General features: G+C 35.0%; 1 long non-coding RNA gene across 1 annotated transcript; it reads left to right on the top strand.

Annotated features, from left to right (window-relative positions):
- Positions 1–1,231: 1,231 nt before the first annotated feature.
- LOC127508947 (uncharacterized) lies at positions 1,232–5,102 on the top strand. The gene is made up of 4 exons (XR_007929023.1): positions 1,232–3,093; positions 4,227–4,389; positions 4,475–4,667; positions 5,020–5,102. It is a non-coding gene; the product is annotated as an uncharacterized LOC127508947 (long non-coding RNA).
- Positions 5,103–8,931: the final 3,829 nt, after the last annotated feature.

Raw genomic sequence — 8,931 nt, 5'->3', positions numbered from 1 at the left:
AGTTTTGTATTGGAGAAACCCGTCTCTGTTTCTTTGGTTTGGTACACATTGGATCTGTGTTTTATAATTTAACCTAACATTCCCTAAAGAAAGAGAGATTCGGGGTGGCATAGTCAGGCTATGTTTGATTGGGCTTAAGTTTTATGTTGCCCTCACGCTACACTAACACTGAGGTAAACCGCACTAGGTCGTGTTGTCGAGTTACTGATGCTGTGAGGTGTTAGTGCACCTGTCACTCATATCTTTATTTTTATAGCAGGACCTATAATTACATACAAGATCAGGGAAAATACCATGGTTGTATCTTTAACAACAATAATAATGAAAAAAAAAAACGAAAAACATAAATATGGGTTTGTATACATCATAGTTTGAGATTATATACACAGACATAAAGCATGATGACAAGGTTAAATATTTTGAATACATCATAATGCATAAAAGTATTTATTTTATTTATTTGTTTATTATTTATAAGCCTGAGGGATGAAACTAGAGCGAATTCAACAAGACAAGAGGAAAACATAAAGGAGATTTATGCCACTTTTGCTTGTGGATGAACATTTTTGCATGTAAAATAAAGAAATTAACAATTCACGTGAATTTGAGTTTTTGTAACAAAAAATAAACTGTGGGTCACATTAGTAGTTAAAAATATAAGAACTTAAATTAACCCAAAATATATTAGTTGTACTACAATCACAAAATTACTGGGCAGCTGTTTCTTCAACAAGACCACAAAATGAGCACATTTAATCAATATCAAGATATTTACAGATAGATTAATTAACTTGGTGCTCCTCGTTTGGGAGTCACACTTGTGCCCTTCGCGGTCAAAAGTGACCGGACCCCTAAAATTAAATTTTTTTCTCCCTCAGCAAAACCAATGTAATTTATTTGTGTTCAATAATATTTTTACTTTTTTATTTTGTATTTTGAGAGAATTTCATGATACTAATTAATATTTATGCAATAATTATGATCAATTTTTCCCATTGAAAATAATACAAAAAAAAAAAATTCTAATATTTTTTCACTATTTTTCAATTAATGCAGTATTTCAGGTTAAAATAGAGTCTAGGCCTTTAAAATAATTTTTTATTTTTTTATTTTTTAGCGCCATCTAGTGAGAGTATAAAAAGAAAAATGTGTAATACCATGGTGTAACCACTAGATACTTGTGCAGCTCTCTATGGAGAGGCTTGTGAATTCCCTAGTTGTTTTTGGACATATTCACCTATTTTTTTTTAGGTTGAGGATATGAATATATATTTAGACATTCTCAAAGACTGTTTCTTATCAAGTTTTAGATAAATTTTTGTAAGAAATATTGAAGTGTTAGTTTTTGCATTATGATTACAGTCAAACCTAAACATTTTTTACTTTTTATGCTCTTGACACAGAGCTCCTGCAAAAAAAAAAAAAAAAAAAAAAAAAAAGCTCAGAACGACGCGAAGGAACAAGCCTGTACTTCCAAGTGCACAGCTCATAAGTGTGTGTGTATAATGTGTGTGTGTGTGTGTGTGCTCTTGTTTTCATGAAAAATGAGGACATTTTTATGATAACACACCTGCAATATGAGGACACTCGGAAAAATGAGGACATTTTGGGGGTCCTCATTTTTCCATGCTCACTAAACAGTTGTAGATGCTCCTAGAATGCCTCTAAACCAAAAACCTCCAATGTCCTGAAACATCACAATTTTATGACATGAAGTGTGTAAGTGTGTTTATGTTTTTTGCTCATTTGCGGATACGCCAACTAGTGGTCAGATCTGGAACTTTAACACACTTTTAACACACATTGATGACGCACTCAACGGGTCCTCATATATAACGTTTTCATAACCAAAATATTTATCAGTTCTTTATTTATGACTTGTTAATTTGTTGAAAGATATGTGATATCTATCCTGTGAAGCGTTTTTGTTGTATGCTGATGATTGTTGTATGAGAGTCATTGGTTTCAATAATAAAAAATAAAAAACGTTTTCATACACACCAACTTTTTAAGCTAGTTTAGAATTAGCCTACTGTAATTCACACATTCCACGTAATCAGAGTAAAATAATAACATCAATTTACTATTGCTGATTAAGTATCCTGTTTACTTTGTAGAGAATCAGTTCCTCAATTAATTGAAATTAATCAGCTGGATAAGATAATGTTAGCTTATTAAACAAAGAGGAGAACATCATTAATAGGTGGGCCTGGGAATATCTGGACATGCATATTAATTAAAATAAATGTAATTAATTAATATTAAGAACTTCCTTTCAGAAACAGCATAATCATGCCACGGTGGGCCAGCATAAAAACACGGTCCGGATCTACCACATAAGGTGGAGTCTCTCCTGGTCTTTGAGTTGAAAACCTTGATTATGTCATAATCTATCAATAAACTATCAATAATGTTTAATATATAATTGGGAGTCTAAATGGCCAAATGACCAGCCAAATAACAGCAGTAAGTGGCGCTTTCCTCCCGTCGTCCGGTTGTCTGTTTGGACAAGTGAAGTGCGGCCTGCATGCTATGTGCCGGCTTTTCCCACATTCCCAGAGCCACCGAACGTCTCACAACCGTCTTACCGCTGCTGCTGCAGACTTCTCCTCAGGCATGACCTGGTAAGTGGTAAGTAATTACTTTTCTTCATTTTCAACCACAACGACAGTTATTCTTTGAGTATATGTTAAATTTGACCGCTCTTTAACAGAACTTTGTGCTTTGTATTACACTGTTGTAGCTGCCTTTGCACAGTGTTAGCATCAATCAATTTGCCCAATTAGCTAAAGTTAATGACATGCATTGGTGAGAAAATGAGTAACGTTAAGTTAAAGTTACATTTATTTCTATAGGCAGAGTAATACCATGTATACATCCTATTTTATTCAAGTATGGGTCTTTTTTGGTACTTGTTTTGCTGACTTTTTGTCTTTAATATCTATGTAGATCTTTGCTAATTGAGGAGCACATGGTCAAAGAGCATGTCAAAAAGGAGAACCAGACTTAGCCCTGAGGCTGAGGCTATTCAGTTTATTTTATCTGGAGGTGAAAAACCTTGTTTTAAGGTCGAGTGGATCAGTGATTTTAAAGGTATGTCATATGTGGTTAAAACTTAAATATTTATATTATAACCTAGGGTTGCCACCTGTCCCTTAAAATACGGAAGATTGCGTCCCGTTTTGAATCACTACGGGACGCGATTTGTCCCGTATTTTCATAAACGGCCCATTCACCAGAGGTTTTCAGTTTGTGTAAGAGACCACTGCAAAAATTAAGTTTGTCTGGTTTGACATTTGATAGTATGTCTTTGGGTAAAGTTAATATTTTTGTTTCATTTCATATACTACTGATAACATTTCTCTCAAATTCTAAATAAAAATTTTGTTTTACAGACTATTTATTTGCAGAAAATGACTACTGGTCAAAATACCTTAAATAATGCAAAGAAAATAAGTTAATATTAAATTATAAACACAATAATAATCTGTTAACTTAAGAGTTCAGAAATCAATATTTAATAATAATAATAATAATAAATGTATAATAATTGTCTTTCATGCATCTTGGTATGCTCTCCACCAGTCTTTAGCATTGATGTTGGGTGTCTTAAGCCAGTGGTTTTCAAAGTGGGGGCTGCCAGGGGGGCATCAGCAAATTGAAGTGAAGATAAAGTGAAAAAATGATAAAAGAAAATAGCTATGGACAAACATTTTTACAAGGAAAAGGCCTGACGAGCAGATAAAAATTTGCAGGTCTTAAAGTATTCCAGCACCATGCCGGATCTCCGGCGTGCGGTCGTGAGGAAAAATATATATATTTGGGAACTTGCATGGGAACTTTGGGAACTTGCATGCGGTTTAATATTTTCGAGTCAATTGATTTCACCTACCAATCATATGAGAAGAATGCAGCTCTAACTAACCAAGCCAATCTAAAGCAGAGCAGGGCTCTAAAAAAGTTCAAGCTCAGGATTTTTTTTTTTTTTACTTTAACCCCTAAAATACTCACTTTAACCCCTTTTCAGGTTCTACTGAAGCTGTTTGTTACCCACAGCATTAGCCGACTTAACCTGCCACTGTGCAACACTAACACTCATATGTTATTTATTTTGTTAAAAAGTCTGATGATTGTTTATTTTGTAATTTGTCAATATCTCGTTAATAGCGATTTCTTAACTAATTTTGGTTGCATAACTTGACACTATTTTATTAATTTTTCCTCAGGAAGTGGTGTATTTACCTGCACACCAATTGAAAAGGGATCGTTTGTCGTTGAGTACCGTGGGGAGTTAATATCACAATATGAACAGGACAAGAGGCAGAAGAAGTACACAGAAAAACAAAATGCTTTCTTGTTTGATTTTGAATTGAACAATGTCACATGGTGGTAAGTCATGGCCTATACAAGATCAGTTATTCTCTAAAGCCTTGTGTTGTTTTGTGGAAAAACCTTTTGTTTCCTCCTACTTTAGCATAGATGCGTCCCGTGAAGATGGCTCACTGGGAAGGCTGGTGAATGATTGCCACAAGTCACCAAATTGTAAAATGAAAAGGTTGACAGTCCAGGGTAAACCTCATCTTTGCTTATTCGCAATTGAAAACATCCAAGCAGAAACTGAAATAACCTACGATTATGGAGATTCTCAATGGCCATGGCGTAATCTGGTAAGTAAGACCTCTTGATAGATCATACGGTATAGGATCTGTTAAAATATAATTAGATAATTAATTTCCCTTCAGGAGTGTATGCTCCCCCTCAATATCTTCTTGTGGAATTACTTTACTGATGAAATTGTATACACTATGTTCAGTTAATTATGCACCATGAGGTGTGCTTGCATGCAACGAAGGAAAGATTCTTTGAAAAAAAAAAAAGTAAAATACTAATTATTTGATTAAAAGAAGTGAAGGTAGAAAATGGTCTCTTTCTGCATTGATACTTTTTTAATTAAAACTTATTGTTGTATTATAGTACAATATATTTCTGACTGATAATTGTCGATATACTTCATTGCAGACACCAAGTGGCATGATCCAGTCTCAACCTTCAGGAGACCCAGAAGTGAGCGAGAGATCCAGTTCGAACTTCCAACAGGTTACTACACATTTACTCTGGATTTCTTCTATTTTAATACATGTCTCACACAAATCTTATGCATCAATAAAATGCATTTCCACCTTCTTCAAGCAGACTAATGTGAAATGTTCAACAATCAATATTACCATCACTAGTTTCTGCATACTGTCGTGTAGGGAAATTACCCCTAGCATTTGATAGATCTAGCTACCCCTCAAAACATTAAAAATTATCTTAATTTTCACAAAATTCAGTGTTTTTACCTACTTCAAACACATGTATTGACCATGTAAGCTTCTGCTTATCAGTTTACATGGTTTAACTTCTAGGGAAGTAGATCCCTGTCCATTACTGTGGAGATTTTAGCTTTCTTTTACTACAACAGTATAACTTAGAAGACAGGAACGCTGACTCTGTGTGTTCAGTCGTCATGTCCTCATTTTGCTTTAGGCTGTGAAAGACTGAACTGTGTTTCAGACGATGTCCTGATATTGTAGGTTTCAACGTTTAGAGTGTGTGTGTGTGTTTGTACAATATCTGTTACCCACAATATGAGGACATTGTTAGTTTTAAATTTTCCATAGAGTCTTGAATGAAAAGCCCAGGTCCTCACATTAGCTATTTTTACTGCAATTTGTGTTCCTTAAATGCAAAGTTGATGCAGCCCTTGACTTCAGCAATGAGTCTTAGTTTTATTTTTTTTTTTGAATTTCCTTGGTTTCTCACAAAAAACAAAAACGATCATAAATGCAATCTCACAGGGGTAAATGGCGTATATGAATTATGATGTATATATCATTGGTAATTGAGCTAAAGTAAACATCTGTTAAGTATTTTTTACATGAATTGTTATGGCTGTATTGATTTAAAAGCCTAATAATGTGGTGGGTCCACCAGACCCGGTAATATTGGCTGTGTAAAAAAATATGAACACGGGCTAAAGAACTGTATGGGCTGACTGTAAAATAAGTCCCAAAAATGAATTTGTTAGCCCATAATACTAATGGTTATTACCCTTATGGGTAGAACAGCAGGGGCCCATGATCAGCCCACATGGGGCCCAGGTAGTGTGGGCCCCAGATGGGAGAAACCTGGGTTGCCCGTGTGGGTTTTAGCTAGGGCCCATGTGAAGCCCAACTTCAGCCCATCTGGGCTTGCCCACATGGGGCCACCATGGAACCCCCGGACAAAATTAACTGGGCCCCACTCACCAGCCCATATCCAACCCTTATGGGCCCCACATGGGTGTGTTGGCAGGCGCACGTGTCGCGGAGGGAGGGCTGCTGAACTCAACAAAGCCAACCTGAAATATAGCTTTTTTTTATTATTATTATTCAGTAAATATATTTTTGACAGGGAAGCTGTGCGTAAACATGAATATATATATGCATTTACTTAATAATAATAAAAAAAAGCACCCCAGAAAAAAGGGCACTTTCTCTCGAGGAAGAAAAAGGGCAGGGGCTCAAGCCCCCTTTTATGTCTATGTGTGCACGTGCCTGCGCATAATTATGTCATTATGTTATAAAAATGCTATTGTGTGGCGTATTCACATAAACAGTTGGTTATTACTTAAATTAACGTAAACAGTAAGGCCTGTATTAGGCCTTAAAGGGATAGTTCACCCAAAAATGAAAATTTGATGTTTATCTGCTTACCCCCAGGGCATCCAAAATGTAGGTGACTTTGTTTCTTCAGTAGAACACAAATGATGATTTTTAACTCCAACCGTTGCCATCTGTCATTCGTATAATGCATGTCAGTGGGAACACAATCTATAAGAGTCAAAAAAAACCATGCACAAACAAATCCAAATTAAAGGTCAAAATTACAGTTTCAGTGCAGCTTCAAAGGGCTTTAAATGATACCAGACCAGGAATAAGGGTCTTATCTAGAGAAACCATCTGTCATTTTAAGATTGATGCTTTAAAGGAACACACCACTTTTTTTGAAAATAGGCTCATTTTCCAACTCCCCTAGAGTTAAACAGTTGAGTTTTACCGTTTTCGAATCCATTCAGCCGATCTCCGGGTCTGGCGGTACCACTTTTAGCATAGCTTAGCATAGTTCATTGAATCCGATTAGACCGTTAGCACCTTGTTAAAAAATGACCAAAGAGTTTCAGTATTTTTCCTATTTAAAACTTGACTCTTCTGTAGCTACATCGTGTACTAAGACTGACGGAAAATGAAAAGTTGCAATTTTCTAGGCCGATATGGCTAGGAACTATACTCTCATTCTGGCGTAATGATCAAGGAACTTTGCTGCCGTACCATGGGTGCAGCAGGCGCAATAATATTACGCAGCGCCTGTGACCCCCTGCTTGCACAGGGAGCGTGCCTTGCAACCATGGAGACATTTGTGAGAGACGCTGCGTAATATCAATAGCTAGCTGAACGAATTATTGCTAAACAAAGACTTGAGACTTGACTTGGACCTTTGGGACTTGTGAACATCTCTGCAATATACGCTACTGTTCAAAATTTGGGGGCCAGTAATTTTTTTTCCCCCATTTTTTTAAAATAGAAATTAATACTTTTATTCAGCAAGGATATTTTAAATTGATAAAAAAAAAAAAATGTATATTAAAGATTTGTATTGCTAAGTTTCTATTTTAAATAATTGCTGTTCTTTTTAACTTTTTATTCATCAAAGAATCCTAAAAAAATGAATCACAGGTTCCAAAAAAAATTAAGCAGCACAACATTGATAATTGAGTATCAAATCAGCATATTAAGAATGATTTCTGAATGATCATGTGACACTGAAATAAATAACACATAACAATTGCTGCAATAAAAATATATTTATTTACATATTTATTAAATTAGAATTAATTGGATGCGAAAAAAGAGAAATGACTGTTATTTCATTTTATTATGACCAAACTAAATGTTTATATTTATGTTTGTATATGATTTATATCAAATTTATATAAATTTCCCATAAATTTTCATTATGGTTCCAAATTGGAATATTTCCAAAATTCCCCAGGTTAAGTTCCTGTGGAAATTTTCCAGAAAGTTTCCAGAAATTTACTGGAAACTTCCTGCCCCTTTGCAACCCTAGTTCCCAGTGACCTTTTCAGTTACATGAAAACGTACATCGGTCAAATTTGAATAAGAAAAGTAAGACTGATCAGCACCCGCTAGATAGGACAAGCTCACGCTACAGAACTTACTGTTTTCTAAGGCTTCAAAAAAAAATTGAATAGACGATCATAATAGCTTTTATCTTTTATTTGCAATGTTTAATAGTTTAAAATTTGCAGTTTAAAATTTGCAGTTAGCATCATACATGAATTGAGATCCAATCCAAGACACTGTCTACACTGGGGAAAAAAGCTTTTCTTACTCAGTATTTTTGTCTTGTTTCCAGTCCAAATATCTATAAATTCTTAAATCAAGAAGCATTTACTAGATAAGTAAAATTGCATAAGATATTATGTCTTGTTTTCTGCTGGGGAAAAACCTTAGGTGAGTCTTTTTGTTTAAAACGAGCTAAATTATCTGCCACTTGAGGTAAGAAAACATTGTTTTCAAAGTCTGTACTAAGTTGAAAATATCCTCAGTATAGATGATTAATTAAACAGATGATGTTTTCACACATAAAGAGCCTTTGTTATGTAGCAGAGCATCTGAATGTGTCATGATCAGTGATTTACAGCACATCTAATGTGTAAACGACAGGATCTGTACTAATGATGACTGCAGTGTTAATGGAGTCACATATAAAGTCTTTGTTATGTAGCAGCAGATCATGTGACAGTCATGATCACATGATTCAGTGATTTACAGCACATCATCTCTAATGTGTAAACGACAGGACCTGTACTAATGACTGCAGTGTTAA

Source organism: Ctenopharyngodon idella, chromosome 3 (genome assembly GCF_019924925.1).
Source record: "Ctenopharyngodon idella isolate HZGC_01 chromosome 3, HZGC01, whole genome shotgun sequence".
Classification (NCBI taxonomy): domain Eukaryota; kingdom Metazoa; phylum Chordata; class Actinopteri; order Cypriniformes; family Xenocyprididae; genus Ctenopharyngodon; species Ctenopharyngodon idella.
The sequence above is the reverse complement of the archived record's forward strand: the minus strand, read 5'-3'. Positions and strand labels throughout refer to the sequence as shown.